The sequence below is a fragment of the Equus przewalskii genome, chromosome 4 (assembly GCF_037783145.1).
Source record: "Equus przewalskii isolate Varuska chromosome 4, EquPr2, whole genome shotgun sequence".
Taxonomy (NCBI): Eukaryota; Metazoa; Chordata; class Mammalia; order Perissodactyla; family Equidae; genus Equus; species Equus przewalskii.
In genome coordinates this window covers 13,924,939-13,944,653 of record NC_091834.1, presented here as the reverse complement: position 1 = coordinate 13,944,653, position 19,715 = coordinate 13,924,939, and the positions used below count along the sequence as shown (strand labels likewise).

Here is a 19,715-nt window from a genome sequence, read left to right as displayed (position 1 = left end):
CTCTTTTTGATTCTTTGGAACGTTTGTATAAGATTGAAAAGATCTGTTCTTTGAAGATTTTGTAGAACTTGACTAAAACCATCTGAGATTGACGTTTTTGTGGGAAGACTTTTAGTTTCTTTAATAGTTATAGAAATATTCAGGTTTTCTATTTCACCTTGAGGTAGTTTTGGTTAAGTTATAGTACTCAAGATATTTGTTTATTTTGTCTACATTTTAAAATGTGTTGGCTTAAATTTGTTCGTAGGATTATTTCCCTCTTTCTCTTTCATTCCTAATTTTATTTGTGCTTCTCTCTCTCTCTCTCTCTTCTCCGTCTCTCTTTTCTTGATCCATCTTGTTACAAATTTGTCAGTTTTATAGGAATGCACTGCAATTCAGCTTTGATCTCAGTATTTGACCAAAATATGCGATTAAATTTCTGCTCCAATCCAGGCCTTTAGAGACCTAACTAGCCACATGCCTGTTTCGATATCATTTGTACTCTTCTGAATTTGTGCACAATCAGTGATTATTTAGTTGCGTGGGTTCAAAACCATAATAATAATAATAATAATATAGCAAACATTTATAAAATTTTCATCATTTTTTCACTTTTTGAAAGGTGAACATAATGAACCCAGGTCATCTTAGATGAGTAGGAGCCAAAAATGTCCCAATTTCCAGCCAACAAAACCATTTGTATCATTACATTCTCTCTGTATTGAAACTTGGGAACCTGCAAAGAGTTGAAATTTCAGAAAAATCCCCAGATCTCAGATTCTTTAGCAAGCAAATTTGACTTTCTAAAACTCTTGCTTCTATTTCTGTCATAGCTGGTATTTTTTGGACATATCAGCCAGAATTTCCCCTTGTCCTAAGGAGCACACTGGATGCTTATTTTCAGAAGTCTTTCTATCTTTATCATTGTCATCATCATCAATAGTTAACTCTCATGTGGCATTTACTATGTATGAGACACTGTTCTAAGCATTTTGGATTTATTAAATCATTTAATTCTTACAACAAATTATGATGTAGATATGATTATTATTCCCAGTTTCTAAATAAGTAAACAGAGGCACAGAAGGTAAAATAACTTACTCATGGGTCACAGGTGAATAAGTGATGCAGCCAGGATTTGAACCCAAACCATCTTCTTCTGGAGTTCCTGCCCTTGATAGTGACCCTGATTAATTGCCACCTGGCACGCCTGACCCAGGTACCTCTGGTACCTAGTGCCAATATGCCTGAGGAGGGCCAAGAATTCCTCATAGTGATTGTATGTTCATAAACCATATTCTTGGGCAAACATATATACTCGTGATCAGAAATGGATTTTCTCCCTTCCAGGAGTCTGTATTGGAAAAAGAGGAGGTGGTCGAGATGACTCTACTGCAAGTTTCAAGTGTCTATTAATGGTCTATCTGCAGATGAGCTCAAGGCAAATGGGGGTTTCAGATGACCAATCCCATTAAAATATGCAAGAGAGAAGTGAAGCTCAACTCAGGGCTCACTATTTTTTGAAATCTCCCTGTAGAATAGAATGAGCAGTGGCAAGGAATGTCGCACACTGGTTCCCATGTGCAGCTGAAATGCTGGGTACTGCAAAGGAGCCAAGAATCTTCTAGGATTCTGAAGGGGCACAACAGTCTGCCTCAAGAGCCTAAGGGTCGACATGTGTACACTGCCACATTTCTTTCCCACAGCAACCTATGAAGTAGGCAGATTAAGCAGGAGACAAGGTCTATGACTTTATGAGGTCCTAGAAATCCACTGCTTTGGAGGGACTGGGACTGGATGCCTTGGAATTCTTATTCAAAATGTTTTGGGAGAGGTAGAGTGTAGAGAAGAAGGATGAGGACTTTCCGGAACGTTTAACTGTAACACCCAACCATTAAAGTTCTAGTCTTTTAGGAATTATGGGTCCATTAGTTTATAGATCTTCCTGAGAAACAACAGCTCTTCCCCAGTCCCATAGGTCCCCTCACCTTGGAAATGGGGAGGAAGAGTTGGGCTAGCTGCTCTGGCGTTAACAGATGCCTATCTACATGCGTCCATGCGCACACACACACACACACACACACACACAGTGCTTTCCTTACTCTCAGCCAGAGACTTCCTTCCTTGAATTAAAAACCTGAGACTTGGAGTTGAGATTCTTATATAAAAATTTTGTCACAAAGGTAGGATGGGAAGTGGGGGAAAGCGGTGTTGCAGAAGCCAAGAAAAGACAGAATTTTATAATTTCTAAGAGGCTGGCCAAAATCCACTATAGCCAAGTTTCTGCTTGGACATGTCCTGAATATAGGACAGTGGCTTTGGCAGTGAGAACGGGGTGACTTCTGACCCAGGCATTCTAGTGGAGGACCCAGGGCAAAGTCAGACGGCGCCCTATGGGAGAGTGAAAGTGGATCCACTGTGTGTAGGTTTCATTCACTCAGTCGAAACTGAGAACAAGAGTTTACCAGGAAAACAATAAGAAGGAAGGGAATTTCAACACTTGAACAAAGGTGTGGAGGCACGTGAGGGACCTTTTCCTCTTTTTATTTTTTAAAGTGGAGATTTTTTTTGTCATTGACTTAATACGAACTTAATATTCTCTCTTTCTTGGGAATAATCACTTTTTAAACCTTATTTTTAATTATGGAATAAGAGTAATAAGACAGGAAAAAAATTCTAGAGCCCCTGAAATTACTCTTTGTTGCTGGTCACTTATTCTGCTAACCTTGACCTCAGGCGCATCATTACGAATTACTGTAGCATGGCATGGAGAAAAAATATTTCCCAGTAAAGGATGCGTGTATCATTAGCATTTCATTTGAATATATCCTTATGCTATGTAGTCTCGTTCCCTTTCAAGAGTGTTTGTGGTGAGGCTTCACTCATGATCTGTGGTCCAGCTTTGTCCAAACAGCAATTCAGAGGGTAGAAAAATGGGATGAAGTGTTAACTCCCTTGGCCACCTATTCTAAACTGTTATGAGAAAAGCAAAGGCCAGGAAGAGGTGTCAAAGTAGCAGGTTTTCTAAATTGCCATCAAAGACAGTTCACAAATGCGCCTCACCAGGAGGAGCTCCATCGTCTTCCTGTAGGTTCCTCCCTCCCAGTGACAGCCAGCGGAAGAAACCCGGCAACGTGGCTGTCCATTTGCCCGGATTGTCCAAGTCAGTGGGACACACAGCAGATCTGCATCACTCAAGCCTCAGTCCATTGTTTTTGTTTATAACCCTGAGATCACCCCTCAAACCCCCTCTAAGCTTGGTCTCTGCCCTATCTTGGGTCAGGGGGGAGTCTCTTCATTATGAGTGGCTTGCCTCATGAAGCCAGAATCTGTAAAGAAAAAACAGCCCTGAGGGAGACATGTCGAGCTTAAATAGTGTGGTGAACTTTCAGCCATTTGATGAATTCTGACCATATCCTAATTAGTCCTAAGTATACTTGAGACATCTTTTTCCTCTTTCTGTCACTCAACCACGTCGTTTTTTTTTTTTTTTTTGAGGAAGGTCAGCCCTGAGCTAACATCTGCTGCCAATCCTCCTCTTTTGGCTGAGGAAGACTGGCCCTGAGCTGACATCCGTGCCCATCTTCCTCTACTTTATGTGTCAGATGCCTGCCACGGCATGGCTTGCCAAGCGGTGCCATGTGCACACCCGGGATCCGAACCAGCTGACCCCGGGCTGCCAAAGCAGAACATAGGCACTTAACCTCTGTGCCACCGGACCGGCCCCCATGTCATCTTTATATTTATCTTGCTGATAAATATACAAGAAGGATACTTAAAATCCTCCAGGTGTGTATATCATATAAGACACACAAGATCTTCCTCCTCTTTATAAAGCTTCTTACTACATACAACTGTAGCCTTACGGGTATTTATACATTTCATACAAATTATTGTTTTTATTCTGACACAATAGGTTTCCGTTTAGAAGATGCCTATCTTTGTTTCCTTATAATCTTTTCTCATTTTTCAGATGTAGCACTTCCACAAAACGCCTTATTTAACTATTCGGTGGGGAAGTGGTAATGTTTAACCCTCTTGAAACATCTCTGGGTCAGACCTCAGCACCCGTGGTACCAGAAGAAACAAGTGAAGGTGGTTGACCGTTGTGGGATGTAATTCCCTACAGACCGTGGCTTTCCTTTGTCTCAAGGCACAGCAGCCTAATTGCCATGCTGAGAACACCTTCTCAACTCCAGCTGGGCTCGAGAACTTTGCAGAAGATGACTTTCCACTGCCCGCAGGAGCAACCGGAGCAGCCGAAGCAGCCTGGGCCTTGCTTTGAAAAAATCTTGACATGATTGCTGTTTCCAAAACAGCTTTCCATTTCGTCACATTCTCTGACATCCTTCTGGAAGAGCCTGACAATCTGGGGTGCTCTCTTTTGTCTTCTTAGCCTCATGAAGGGTTGGGATAAAAGCCTGAAGGCTTTGCCTCTGAAAGAGTTAAAACAATCTATAGGGCAGAACATCAAATCTCACTGCCTTTCCCTGACAAACCAGGCAAAAAAAATCAAAGCAATAAGAAGGAAGGGAAAAGGAAATGTCAGTGTTAGTAAATCAGCCAGGTCCTATACAATAATCCTCTTAAATCCATCTCCCAAGGTGGAAGGACCCCTCTTATCAGAGTTTCCAGTGAAATCTATACCAAGGTCTGTCAATCGTCTCATTGTTGATAATCCGCATTTAGTCCTGTTTATCTGGATTTCAGGATCATCCAAAGGAAATGATCTGCCAGTACAATTATAGGAGTACTTAGTAATTTTATCCCTTTACTCATTAATATTAATTAGTGCTTGGAGGGGAAAGAGGACAGGGAACGGCTTCTCATATCCAAGCTAATTAACTTTGTCTAGCTTGTATGAAAGTGAGAAAGCACTTTATTAAGAACCATAAGGTAAGTGCTCAAGGGACTTTTATTTTCTGCTTAGGCTAAACAGTGATGACATTTGGCTCTTTGTGAGCATCTAGGAATTGCCAGCAAGAATAAAAGGATTCCTACTGGAGAGAAAGACTGCAGTATGTTTTCCAAAGCATCCACTCATTGGGTGGTAACACAGACTGGACGTTTTTATGCTATTCCGGAAAATGAAGGGTGGCTTCTAAGCCCCACATTGAGGACATGATAATATTACAAATGACAAGGGGAAATGAGGGAACAGAAACACTTGTTACTTCTCTTTTAGTAATACAGGCCGGTGAGTTCTCCATCTGTACTGAAGCAGTGAGTTTAAACATTTTTTAATCTAAGGCCAAAAATGTATTTGGTTTCCAGTTAATATCAGGAATAACTTTTTTTTAACTGAAGATTTCGTTAGGCATATTCCCTATCCTTTATGAATAAAACACAGTAAGAAATACGTAAGGGTTAATAGCAATTAGAAGCTAAGTATTCCACACATCTTTTACGATAATGTTCATTGATTCATTTGTCCTTTTGACAAACTTGATTGAATACCTACTGTGTACATATATTGAGCTCTAAAACTTTAGAAATATACAAAACTAAGAAAATAAGCTATCCTAGTTTTTCCTCACGTTTATGCTCTATGTTAGTCCACGTCCTTTGAGAAATAGACACCAAGACAGGACTAAACGTATGAGGATTTTATTGGGTGATAATATTGACAGAAATTGGAGAGGGAGCTGGGAGAAGCCAGGGGAGCCATCAGACCACATTGCGAGCCTGCCCCCCAATGAAGGAGAGAGGGAGGGAATCCTGGGTGGGAAGCGTTTCAGACCCCCCCATGCAGCGAGCATAAGAAGATTCAGCAGCACTGTCATTGTCGGGGGTCCTTGAGAAACAATTGTTTATCAGGCGAGTCCCGTGTCTCCCCAAAGTGAGCCTGCTTCAGTGTCCCTGCTGCCCCCCGGTTCCGCCTGGGAACAGCCCTGGGAGGCATGACTTTGGCTCAGGCACAGCAATGAATTTCAGAACAAGTCCCTGGGCTCTTGGTCAATTATGCTCCTTGTGCTTAGAGGCTGCGAGATGCAGTGTCACGGCTGCCACAGGCTCTGCTCACATCTTTCTTGAAACATTACCTATTTTAATTCATCTTCCTGACTGAGAGTAAAAAATAGAATCTTATTTGTGGTCAAATCATAAGACAAGATGTTAATTTTCTGTTTTGTAGAACCAGATTTTGGAAGCTTTACCGTGAAATCCCCAAAATATCTAATTCTTCAGTCCAAGATCTAAAGATATTTGTGGTTTGTATATTTGGTGCTTGATTCCAACCTGACGGCAATGAAATGTATCTGCAAAAAAAGAGCAAAGCTTTAAATCTTTCATAACTGGAAAACATGCAAAATAAAGACTACGGAGGAAAGCTTCAGTGATAGTCTAATCATACTTTTATTTCTGCTAAGCATCTCGAGCTGGTATCATGGAATTGGTATCAAAGTTGATACCTTTCTGTTATTGAAATCAAGGTCATTGTGAGTCTGAAGCATCTTCAAGCTTTGTTGATATCGTTTCCTTCATGATGGCAGTCTAATTTTAGGCATTGAGTTTATTGACCTTTGGCTGGTTTGGCGCTTGATTTTCTGTTGTTGCCCTTTGCTTGCAATAATTCTCTCTTCTCAAATGGCCTGACTGGTCTAAGTATTTGTTTATATTTTAAGCACTTCTGAAATAGAAGTTTTGAAGGCTGTGTCATATGGTGGAAAGACCATAGTCTTTGAGGTCAAGCAGACTGTATTCGGGTCTCACCTCTGCCACTTATTCACCGCATGACGTTAGACAAGCTGATGAACCTTTCTGAACTTGATTCCTCCTCTGTAATTTAGGGACAACAATCCTTACCTTGTATGTTGCCGTGGGAAAGAAATGAGGCAGCCACACAAGTTGACCCTGAAGTTCCCCATCGGGACTGTTGTGTTACCCAGAGTTTTTGCCTCCTTCCCACCTGGGATCACTGGAGATGCGGAGATCCCAAGCATGGCCAGCCAAATTGCCTAGGTGTCAGCGCAGCCCCTCAGCAGCTGGTTGCACAATGCCTGAGCAGACAGAACCATAACCCCTTGGCTTCCCAGGGTCCTGTGTTCTTGCCAGTCCTCCTTCAGCATATGTGTCAAGCACTACCCCGTCCTCTCAGGCCCACCACAATCCCAAGATTATAACAGTGGGAGGGAGTGTTGTCTGAAAAGGTCCAGGAGTATAGGAAGCAAGGCCCTTGAGGTCCCACTCACCTGACCTTGACCAATCCGTGGTCTACAGTCTCTGGGTCCCAGCAATGAAGTGTCTACGGGTGGCGTGATCCCTTCCCTTGTCTGGTTTCTCATTCTTCTTCTTCTATAAGCGCTTCCTCAGTCAAGGCTTCATATCCTTCATCTCCTGCTCTTAAAATGCTGATCACCCCACTCTATTAACCACATTCTCTAATTTCCTGCTTTTCCACACCTCGATCTCGTACCTGCACAGGCAGAGGGTCCTGACAGTGCTGGGCACGTGCGTCACAGGGGCTTAGGAGTGCCCTTCTCCTGGCTTCCAGCCTCTCAGAAGAAGCTGTGCAATCCTGTGTGGCCTGAGCGCGACAGCTCTGCCATGCTCATAATACGTCCCTGTGTGAGATTCTCCTGCAAGCTGTTTGGTTTCTGAGACCGGTTGTGTTGGATATTCCTCAGAGACTCTAAAAGACAGAACTTTTGCTGAAATTTTTTTTAAAGTTCTTTTCTTGCATCTGCAGAGGGATAGTTTTGTGTGGTTAGTTGTCAATGTGTTTGCATTTTCCTCTGTGAAGTCACAGAAAGAAAATACCTGCTGAGCAAGGGGATGCTTCTCGTTTGCACAGATTACTCAGCCTGGGGTCTGTAGGGACTCTGTAGGTTGGGTGTTTGTTATATGCCTGCTGCTTGTTTGGTTCCCTCGACTTTTTGTATCTAACAGAACACTGTCTCAGATGCAATGAGGGGCCTGGTGAGTCGAGGGGCTTCAAAGTGCTGGGGGAGGTGGCAACATCTCCATGCTCACGATGACCTGCACAGCCCAAGGGTTATTACTGATAGGGAGAGAGTTGAATGTTGAGGGCCAGGACTAGGGTGAGCTAAGTAAACACTCGCCTTGGGTGCAAAGTTTGTAAATAATATTTTAACCCGATATTTTTGAAAACTCCAAGTGGATGCAAAAAAATCCATCGTGAACAAAATGTCAAAATTTGAAACGAAGAGAGGGTCCATAATAGTGTTGTGCCAAGCCGTGTCGCAGCCAGCAGCAAAAGGAAAAGCCAGGGATACCGATTGTGTCTTTATTTAAAATTTTTATATCTGATTCATCATGGATATTTTGTATTCATTGATTTTTCAGAAAATTACGTTAAATTACTATTGCTCTTCACTAGTGGGTCTCTTATTACCCCTTAAACTTTGCGCCCAAGCCTAGTGCCTTGCTGGACTCAACGGAGTTCCAACCTTGCTAAGAGTGCTCATTTAGCTGCCTTTCATCTTTCATTTTGCTTCCTTCCATCTCCTGCCTACTGGTAGAAGGTGGTTATGGGCCAAGAGCCACAAAACTACCATATATCATGAACTGTATTGAGGATGTTTAATATTAATTTGCATGTGATTTATTTTTGGCCTTGTAAACCAATCGTCTGTTCTACCAGAAATTGTTCAGGAGAAAATTGAATCATACCAGGGTAAATTGGGAATGAAAAAAATACATGATTTTTTTAAAATAGATTTTGAAACTATAAACCTTCAGGGTGTTTTAAAATAATGACCTTATTTCTCACTGCAACACATTTTCTAAGTGGAGCGATACGCATTCGTTTGGGGGATTATTGCGTGGTGGTGACTCTGAGGCACGTGTCAAACTCTCACCCTGGGTGTCACCATCAGGAGGCAGCCTATGAGTGTAGAGCAGCTGGTAGGAAGCACGTGCTTCTCCCTGTGCCTCACACTAGTGTCATAAGGTAGGATGGCACGTGGGGGAAGTGCACGGGGTTCACACCCAGAAGACATTGATTCCTTGTCATTTATTACCCGAGTGAGCTTCAACTTCTCTAAGTCTTGATTAAATACATCCTTTCAACAGAAATAACTAGATTCTCCCCAGGATGGTTGGAAAGAACAAATCAAATCACAGGGGAAGGAGCTTGGTAAACCGCCAAAGGGCTCTATGAAGAAAACAAGTTCTTGCCTTGATCGATGCTCAACCACAGGGCTGATGAGGATCTGTTGCGAGCTGAGGTTGAATTCCCTGCTAGGAGCCGAGGGAGAATCTGCCAGCTCGGTTGCATTTGCAGTTGTAGTAAGTTCTTCTAAAACACACTAACCGTATGAAGTGACGGCGAAAGGAAATCCTTAGAGGTCTTCAGTGAAAAGTTGTTGCTTATAAAATGCAAAGTAATCATAAAGAGTAGCTTCAACTAAGCTTCCCGAGAAAGATATGCAGACTTCAAAGGAACTCTAGCTAATTGCACAAGATTTTCATTGATGAGGCAGTGTGAAAATAGGAACAAAAAGTGGAAAATGCTCCAGGGAGAAGATAATTGTTTCTTCAGGAAATGCAATAGTTGAACCATTCCTGGAACCAAAGAGCCAATGCATCTTAACTAATTGGATTGGCAATTGCTCATCTTGACTTTAAAAGTGTCCTAGCTATTGGAGGCTGGAATAGTCTCTTAATACATCTAATTGGAAAACCAAGGAGATAAAATTATCCTATAGGATTTTCATCTGTCAGATAAGTAGACACCATTTTTGAAGAGTAATTAATTTTTAAAACCCCTCAATTCAGACAATACCGGATTGCTGATTTCATTGTCCGTGTATGGTCAGTGAGTGAGTAATGTACAAAAGCCTGGTCTTTCATTAAGCTGATGGCATTGCCTTGTGTCAAGGGAAAAATGTTCATTCTTTATTCACAGCACAATAACATGTGTTATGTTTGAACACGAAGTTAGAGATGGATCAACTCCTACGTGTCAAGGTCCTTGATTGGCATTAGTTCAATCTTTGGAGAACCTCAAAGCCTCAGAAAAACTCTCCAATGAAACTGTCACAGCCATGAAGGAGAAAGTAGCCAGGGACTTCCTTCTCCTATGCACTCCTCCCAAATCCCAAAAATGCAGGTCCTTGCAGTGAAGGGTTTATTTGGTGTTATGTAGTGGTCAGGCCTCCTAAAGTATTGGCCAATAATAAACTAAAATCTTGGTGGATGAGGCTATTTTTAAATGACATTGCTTATCAGGCAGCATTTTAAAAATTTAAGTATCATATAGAACCCATTAAGGGCAAGTAACAGATATCCATTATTGATTTAAATTATTTCAATTGTGCTGTTACTTAAAATACAACAAATATTGTGATGCGTTGAGGATGCTGGGTTGCTTGGGTAATGAGCAAGCAGAGACTGGGGGTCTCTCTTCTCCCCTGCAGCCAGCAGCTCCCTTCCCCTGACAGCAGGGCCTGGGCTGCCCTTGCAGACCCCTCTGCAGACACTGGCACCCACATCCTGACTGCTGGTCTGATTATCCTCACTGACAAGCCTGCATTCACGTACTTGCCATGTAGAAAGGAGGACCCACATGGGGAGAGTCCCTCCATGGGACACAAGCTCCATCATGTGTCATTCAAATTGCCCTGGTCCGGGCTTTCCTCTCCATGGGGCGATGGGAAGATGGCAGACCCCATGTCTTCTCACTTATTAATCCATCCTTGTTAGTTTTTTCTTTCCTCAGTAAAGCCTATTCCTCATCTCTTTCCTTGTGGACTTTGTCCCAGACTCTGATAGATGACAGATGGAGACTGTTGGGATGCAGTTTTTATGACAAATGTGAAACTAGGTATAAACGTCCTATGAGTTTGGCTCTTATGAAGCCAGAAAACTGAAATCTTATTTTACTTGATTTTATTTTTTTCGAGGAAGATTAGCCCTGAGCTAACTACTGCCAATATTCCTCTTTTTGCTGAGGAAGACTTGCCCTGAGCTAAGATCTGTGCCCATCTTTCTCTACCTTATATGTGAGACACCTACCACAGCATGGCTTTTGCCAAGCGGTGCCATATCTGTACCGGGGATACGAACCCACGAACCCTGGGCTGCCGAGAATCGGAACATGCGAACTTAACTTCTGCGCCACTGGGCCGGCCCCCTGACATTTTAAAATTAATTGCAGAGGTCTGCCTGGTGGACCAGTGGTCAAGTTCATGCTCTCTGCTTTGGCAGCCTGGGATTCGCTAGTTTGGATCCTGGGTGTGGACCTCCACACTGCTCATCAAGATATGCTGTGGTGGCGCCCTACGTAGAAGAACTAGAAGGACTTACACTAGGCTATACAATGATGTACTGGGGCTTTGGGGAGAGAGAAAAAGGCAGCAAAATATGAAACTTTAAAAAATAAATAAACAACTACAAGTGTAAAACATCATATTAATGACATTAATGATTATTAATGATAATTGATGTTGTCTTGGTAAAACTAAATCATCCAAGTTGGGTTTAATAAAAGAAAGGAGGAGCCTTAGTTTCAGTTGTAGATTAATCCATGTCTATATTTTAACTTGAATGATACTAATTTTAGAGAATGCCTGTTTGGATACGTTTGATCAGCAATGTGATATTAATAACTTCAAGCCTTTTTCAGTAAACAGACCTCCTATTTAGCTAAAATTCTGCTAGTAAGCAATCCTTGAGTGCTGTTTTGAAGAGACGTCATGTAGAAACTTGTAAAGCTGACTAGTTCATCTGAAAATTAAGTGAGGGTTGTGATGTTTTTGAATCTACAATAAATAGGTGTCCAATCCAATTATTTCTGGAATTGGAAATAGAAAAAAGTCTTCACTGTAATTCCAGTGGTTGCTGCTAATGGGTTGTTTGAAGTCAGTACAGAGCAAGATGGACTGGACTGTATGCCACACGCCCGCCTGGGATTGGGACACGGGCGACTGCTGAGCTGGTGCAGGCCCTCTGAGTGTTAGGAACTTGATACCACGTGCTGTGTGAGCACTCACATCTCCACCACTGTTCTCTATTTAAAACACAATGAAACTTTCACTTAGTGAGTTATACGTGATTTGGCCTGTATTCCGCTCCTTCATACCCTTCACTCACTCATTCATCCATCAAACACTTAGTAAGCTCATACCACGGGCCAGGCACTGTTCTAGGCAACTACACACATCAGCGAAGAAGACAGACAAGATCCTCATCTTCACGGAGCTCACACTCTAGCAGAGGGAGACAGAAAACAAGAGTTACATTAATAAGTACCATTTATAGTGTGTTTGAAAATAAGTACATTGAAAAAAAGAGAAGCAGAAGAGGGTTCAGGGAGTTCCAGGCCCAGGATGGGCCAGGTTGCAGGGTGAGAATGGAGAAAACGTCTGGAGAATGAAGGAGCCAGCAGAGCTGATATCAGGGGAGGAGCCGTCCAGGCAGATGGAAGGGCAGGGCAAATCCTCCCGGTGGGAACGTGCCTGGTTTGTGCAGGAAACGGGGAAGTCAGTGTGCTGCACGCGGGTCAGTTAGGGGCGCTGGCAGGAGATGAGGGGGCGAAGTAGGAGGAAGATTTTAAACCCCAGGAAATCACTGCAGGTGCTTTGGCATGTACTCTGTGGAATCAGGAGCCGCTGCGGCATTTTGAGCAAAGCATGACATGATCTGACTTGTAGTTTAGAAGCATCTCTTGGGAAGGATGGAGCTGCCTTCAACCGGAGTGGGGAAGCAGCAGGTACCCAGGTCTGGGGGTGAGGAGAGATAAGGAGATCAGGTCTGACCTGATTAACTTTAGGACATCTGGTAAGCATCAAGGTGAAGGAGAAGTTGGGTACAAGAGTCCAGAGTTTGGAGCAGAGATAGAAATTTAGGAGTCGGTGAGTGTATAGATGGCCTTAGAGCCAAAGGACTGAATGAATGATAGACAAGGGAGTGGATGAAGCTGGAGAAAAACAGAGGACCAAGGATCAGGACCTGGGACCCTCACAGCATGGAGGACACATTCACTGAAATCCTGCAGGAGGTCTCCGGAGAAAATTATCGGCCTGATGGTCCAAACTCCCAACATAGGCACACTGTTCCAAGCTATCGTTAAAGCACAGACATAACTTATGTTCTGCCGGAGAACTCACAGACCCCGTGATACATCTGTGGACCCTCACTGAAGAAATCTTGTCCCACAGAACTGAGTCATAAACAAGATGTTTCTTCAAATTGAGACGTAATGTGATTCTATAATCATGCTCATGATTGACTTGCTCCAGAAAAGTGATTTTCACATTTACGCCCTTGTTCTACTTTATTTGAACTTATACTCAATATTCTACACCATAGAAAAAGTGGAAAATTTAGAAGTGGGAGTTGAAAAAATAAAGAGTTGTAATATTTTCCTTTCACACCCCACTGGATATATCCCACTTGCCTTGGGGCTCCCCAGCCTGGAGCAGTGGTGTTCATTGAGGTTCACACGTCCTGGACTTGTGTGAAAACTTCCCAAGGGAATCAAATTCAGGCTTCAAGGTTCATATGAACTCTTTCCCGATACTTAATGGCCTGGGAACTCACCTGTGCTACCAATACTTTCTTGCATCCCCATCAGGACTTCCTTTCATGCATCTTACCAAAGATTCGCAGATCTGGAATCTGACTCTGGTACAGTGGCTCAAAGTATCAAAATCTCTAGGGCTCCAAGCAGAGGCACAATTGTAAATATCATTTGGGAAAGTCACCTTTAATGAAGGCCTCACAAGTTCCCTCCAACACATCTTATTAAGAGCTGCATTTCTAATAAAATTTTCTTTTTATGTTTAAAAATTACTGTCACAATTCGCTGTATGGTTAAGGTATTTTGATCTATAGTAATTCCTCCACTTAAAATAGAAGTTTTAACTTTAGAGATTTTTAATCAGAGAAGATTAAAAATAAATTTTAATTCATAGACATGTTTTTGTTTCAAAGAAATTTGTAGCGTAAAGAATAAAAGATTTGTAAGCATAAAAATTGTATTGGATACAATTCTATGGGGCAAGTGTGATAAAAATATGATTTTAAGAGGGAAATGATTGATATAAATTTTCTGGCTGGTAAAGAAGAAATGTTCATGTATTTTAAATATGGATGATGTTGGGTATCAAATTGTAATAGTGTTCATATCCATTTTCCATAGCATATTCATCACAGCAATGTAACAGTTTTATTTTAAAATGTCAACATATACAATATGTCAGAAATCACATCCTTTGCAACTATGTAAGATGAAAAAGTTTTAGATATCATCTTAAAAATATAAAAGAAAATACATCCTTTTCAAACTCTATTCAACGGTCAATGTAAGTTTCAAATTTCACAGTGACTTGACAACTACGACAGTTTCAATGAGACCTACATCCAGAAATCTCATCAGAAATGGAAAACTAAGTTCTTCAGAAGCGGAAGAAGCAATCTGGAGTCAGCAAATTCTTTCTTTTGTAAGCTTCATTCCTACTGTTACTGACCCAAAAACCTTGATAAGAAGTGATAACAAATCTTATTCCTTGACTGTGGAAGACAGCGAAGGGTATCTCTCATATTTAACCCTTAACTCCAGTGATGGTCATGGTCCAGATGCATTTCCTACAATGAGCAGAGGTTTGTGAAATTTGTTGTCAATGAGTCACTACAGATAGTATTAACTCAGTGGCTTTGCACTCCCCCTTCACAAGGCCGTGAAACTCTGAGTGTGATAGGCAGCCCTAGTGAAGTACAGTTGCAATATGAAGGTTCTTCCATATTGACATCTTGCTGCCGCTGCCGCCCTCCCGCCCCAATTTTCACCTCTCCTGCCACTGGTCTTCAAACTTTGCTGGCTATGGTTGCCTCAGCAACTTCCTTGTCTGTTCCCCTTACCCCTTCATTTTGCATGAGAAGGGGGGTATTGGTTTCTTTTTCTCACTGTCATTATCTCCTCCCTTCTCCTCTACCACTTCTCCATTTTCTCCTCACTCCCAGTCCCCTTCCTGATCTCTTCCTCTTCTCCTGGCCAGCCTCTGACTTCTGCCATCACCAATATCTTTGTGCTGAGCTGCTGTGGGCAGGTGGACGGGAGAAGAGGGAGAGAGGTGTGCATAAAGGAAGCAAACAGTGTGGCTTCCTCACCCTGGACAAGACTCTGAACTGACCCTGGGAATGGGGTACATGACTTGTGCTTCCATCTCCTCTTCTCTCCCTGGGGACTGTGGCATTAGATGTTCATCTCCATTAGATGTTAGGATGAAAGAGAAAGAAAGGGATGACATGGTCCAAACATGAAAGCACACAGAGGTTGTAGTGGGAAAGAACATCCCATGACCCTTAACAAAAAATATTTGTTAACATGGTACATTGACTAGGCGATGCACATTGACTAGGTCTGTGATAGGGACGCTTAGGAAATGGAAAAGTTCCATATAGAAAGGAGAACACTCAAGGGAGAAGGCACGATAGCTTGAACATTGGTTAGAGGGCCAACATTCTTGAGCATGAGTGTGATTAGAATGGGAAATGTATCTCCTACTGGCTTGGGGAAACAGGTCCAGGTCATTGCAGGTGTGACATGAGGGAGGAAAGTGCCCTGCCTACCACAGGAGGTGCAAGTGCACAGAGCATTCTTGATTGGCTTTTCCTAGCACTGGGCATGCCTTGGGAGAGGGACCTGGTTTTCATGAAAGTGTGTTATTGGGCCCTTTATCTCATCTCTAGCTTCATTTTAAGAAAGTTTAAGCATATTGTGCAGACACGTTTATTCAGGCTAAGTCATGATGCAGGATTCCTCTGGACTTTCCCGAAAATAGGCTAGTATCTCAGATCCTTTTCCACATGTCCCGTGGAAAGTGCTCTCAAAAATTCACCTCATAGGGTATTATATTAAGTGAAACAAGCCAGATAGAGAAAGACAATCTCTGTATGACTCCACTCATATGTGGAAGTCAAACATGTAGACAGAGAACAGATTAGTGGCTACCAGGGGAAAGGGGGTTGGGGGGTGGGCACAAAGGGTGAAGGGTGCACCTACAACATGACTGACAAACAATAACGTACAACTGAAATTTCACAAGGTTGTCAACTATCATAATCTTAATAAAAAGAACAAAGAAAAAAAATTCACCTCATATACCTGAATATGTATTAACATTTGGCATACATCTATTCTAATTATACATGCATAAATATATGCACACATATATTTAGAAAATAGAATGTTTCTATGCTTCTTTAAAAAGTATAAAGATCAACGGTCACAAGTGGCTTCCACCTCTAGGCATGGAAAAGCCATTAATATGGGAGGGATAAGGGATAAAGAGGCAAAGTGCCAAAACTTTTGGTGAAGAAAAGCTGTGACAGAGAACCAGCCTCGCCTGGGAAACCACTAGCATCTTCCCAAGCCCTGCCCACTGGAGCCCACCAGAGGTGCAGTCAGAGAATCCCCTCTCCCTTAGCTGACTTGCACTGGGACATGGTGGTCCTGTCATCCCGAGTAAAGCTTCAAGCACATTCTCCTATGGAACATCATGAACCGTGCTCTCATTTGTGAGTTGACTTGGCTCAATGACCTATGGGTTAAATGACCTTCTGGGGCTTGCCTGAATGTATTTTTTCTTAAATGAAAAGGTTCATTTTGTATTACAACCAACTTAAAGTACAACATATTGTAACGAAAGATTTATTCTTTTCTTCTAATTTGTTATAATTTACAGTCTGGAATTATTTATCAATATTTCTCCTGTATTATTTTTATATATTGCAGTTTATACCTGAAATGCTTTAAGTAGTATCCATTCCATGTATGACTATATTGTACATACTGATTGATATTCTGTGCACACGTATTTTTCCAATTTATCAGTTGCTTGATTTGGAAAATTATTGTCTTGAAATGCTAAATATTTTTCAAAGGATGTTGTTCTAGGCTCAGCAATTCAAACTACGTTTTATGGAAAAGAATAGGGAAGCAGAAGAGTATATTGATTTCAGCTTTGCTTTCTAAAAGAGACCCAGCACAACACTAGAAATGCCAATTCATGGTTGTTTTATACAAAACAGCAGAATTCGGACGTTATAAATAGCCAAAGTAATTTTTCTGTGATTGCAAGGAGGGGAATCTTCCTATCTTATATTCTAAGAATATAATTTGATATCTGGGATTTAATTCCTGCAAGGTAAAACTATAATGCGTTATTTCTTTTTTTGAATTATTTTTAAACTTTTACATCAACAAGAACCACAATGCTGCTTTCAATAGACAAGCCTATGATTTAAATATGGCCACAAGGATGTTTATGTCAATTAATTTTTATTTTTTTTCTCTTAACAAAGTTGTACACGCTCATTGTAGAAAATTTAGATAAATAAGAATGGCGCATTTGCAAATAGAGAACTATTGTTTTCAATTTACAGGAACTATTTATAAAAATTATTCAGGTCATAACCTTTGAGTACGATATGAAGAACTAGAATTAATTTTAAAAATAAAATTAGTTAGGAATTAAAAGTAGACACTCAAATAAGTCTTGAGTAAAAAGGAAAATTAAAATCAAATCACAGACTATTACATAAGACATTACATACTCAAACTAATAGGCTGTGGTCAGAAAATCCCTGACTTTAAACATTCTTATATTAAACCAGAAAGAATGCTTGGTTAAGCATTCAATAAAATAATCTAGGAGACAGAAATGAATAAAAGATGCCATAAAGAAGAAATTGAATTGAACGTTAATAACTTATAAACAAATACCCCTGGTGATAGAATTGTTTTATTAAGAGCAGGTAATCCCCACTGTTTTCAGTTTTGCTCACTGGAGGAGGGTTAGTAAGAGAAGTGGCTTCATACCTTTACTCTTGTGCTTTGCTTGGTCCCTCCGTTATTCACGACAATCACATCTTCATTTTAGATTCTGCCTCTGACTTCTGAAATGGCCCCCATTGCTCAGTGATTCCTTTTTCCTTCATTCCTATTGGTCTAGTATTGATATTGTCACTTCCGCTTTCTGTTTGCACTCATGTGGTGTGTCTTTGTCCATTTCTTTAAAAATATTGTTCCCTTCAATCTGTTTTACAAGTTTCTTGAAAACAACATTTATGTAGATAGTGGTTTCCCAACCCAATTTGAAAACCATCTTCTTTTAAAGGTGGAATTTGACCCTTTTGCACTTACAATTGTATTTCATGCTTCTCTGTATTTTGCTCTTTACTTTCCCTGTGTGTCTGGCTTTTTTTAGTATGTTATATTTTATATTTCAACGGATTTGGAAAATATGCATTCTACTCATGGTCTATTCAAGAGCATCTTTCATTAAAAATATGAGACCCTTATTGCTCTGTTAATATCACCCATAAAGCTTCAATGCCTCGAATAAGATGAGGAATTTAGCTTGCTTTAATTTTTTTTCTTCTTTCTCTGCCTCCCAGATTGTGTTAGAATTATCTTGGACTTTAAAACTGGGGTGTTAAACAACTAAGTTTTTCACTCTGTAATTTATCTTTCAAAACAATTTTGATATCTTAATTACATACAGCCAGATAAACAGCAATTATTCATTAGGGACTTTATTTTGTGTCTTTGTTATTGTACTTCTTCACCTCATTTACCTTCTTCTTGGGTGTTTTTAATGTGACATGAGTGTTTCACTCTGAATAATCGCGTGTCTCAGAACACGTTTATCATTTCCTAGTGCTGTGATAATAAATTGTCTCAGTTTAGAATTCCTGGCCACACTCTTTGTCCTCAAAACTCTGTGGATCTTGTTCCACTGTCTTGGCATGCTTCTAATGCAGAGAAGACTGGAGCCAAAGCCTATAGTTAACTTGGTTTTACTGCTTGTGTCCTTTATTTTTGAAAATCTGAAATTTCACCAGGATAAATTTAGGCATGTCTGTTTTAGTTTTCAAGGTCAAAACAAAACAAAACCCTAACTTTCTGAGAGCCTCGTCCATGAGAAGGCTCAAGAATTTCTTCTATTATTTCTTTGTGTGTTTTTCTTTCCTCCATTTGCTCTGCTTCTTCACTCTGAATTTTCTTATTCCACCTTCGCTGGTGTTCTAGTTCCCACCTCAGCTCCTCTTCCAGCACAGTTGGAAAGGCGGCAAGGTTGGGACAGAGACATGGAGAAAGGTCTATGACTTTAGGGGTCTCGCAAATTAGCATCACTTCTGGGCCTAGGTGGCCTCTTAGCCCCCAGGAGCTCCTGAGATGGTGCTCAGTAGCTCTTAAGGAGTCTGGAGTCCCAGCAGGCACATCACCCACAAACTTGGGCTGTCTGTGGACTCCCAAGATCCATCTCTCAGTGGCACCTGAATCTCTGCGTCATGGATACAGTCTCTTCCTTTGTAATCGAGATCAAGCTGCTGACATTGGCCTGCTGTAAACAGAACTGGCAGTCACCATCTTAGGCAATTTCTTTTTCTTTCTTCCCCAGGGATGCATTCCATAAAGGAGAAGATTCTGGCCTTCTCTCCAGAGTTCTGACCACAGGTGAGCTCCCAGGGCTTCTCTGGCTTGCGCCTTCCTTCTCTGGGAACGTCTTCTGCCGTGCCAGCTCTCACTTTTCTTCTGGAGGGCTCAAGCCAGAATATTTTTACTATGAAGCGTTTGTTATGATTGTTTCCTTCCCTCATCCCACCAAATTTCAGCTTGTTGACCAGAATTCCTACTTTAGGTGATAGGAAAATTGGCAGGGGTCATGTTGCTGATTTCAGTTTTTGTTTGTTTGTTTTAACCTTTTAGGCAGGAACTCCATAAATGGTCTCTGTATGTGGCCTTCAAAATACTCTAAGTAGCT

The 19,715-nt window shown here is 41.3% G+C and overlaps 1 long non-coding RNA gene across 1 annotated transcript; it reads right to left on the bottom strand.

Annotated features, from left to right (window-relative positions):
* Nucleotides 1-5,573: 5,573 nt before the first annotated feature.
* On the bottom strand, nt 5,574-15,597 carry LOC139082988 (uncharacterized). Its single transcript, XR_011539415.1, has 2 exons — nt 12,071-15,597; nt 5,574-6,239 (listed from the first exon to the last, which is right to left on the bottom strand). It is a non-coding gene; the product is annotated as an uncharacterized lncRNA (long non-coding RNA).
* Between the last annotated feature and the right edge of the window lie 4,118 nt (nt 15,598-19,715).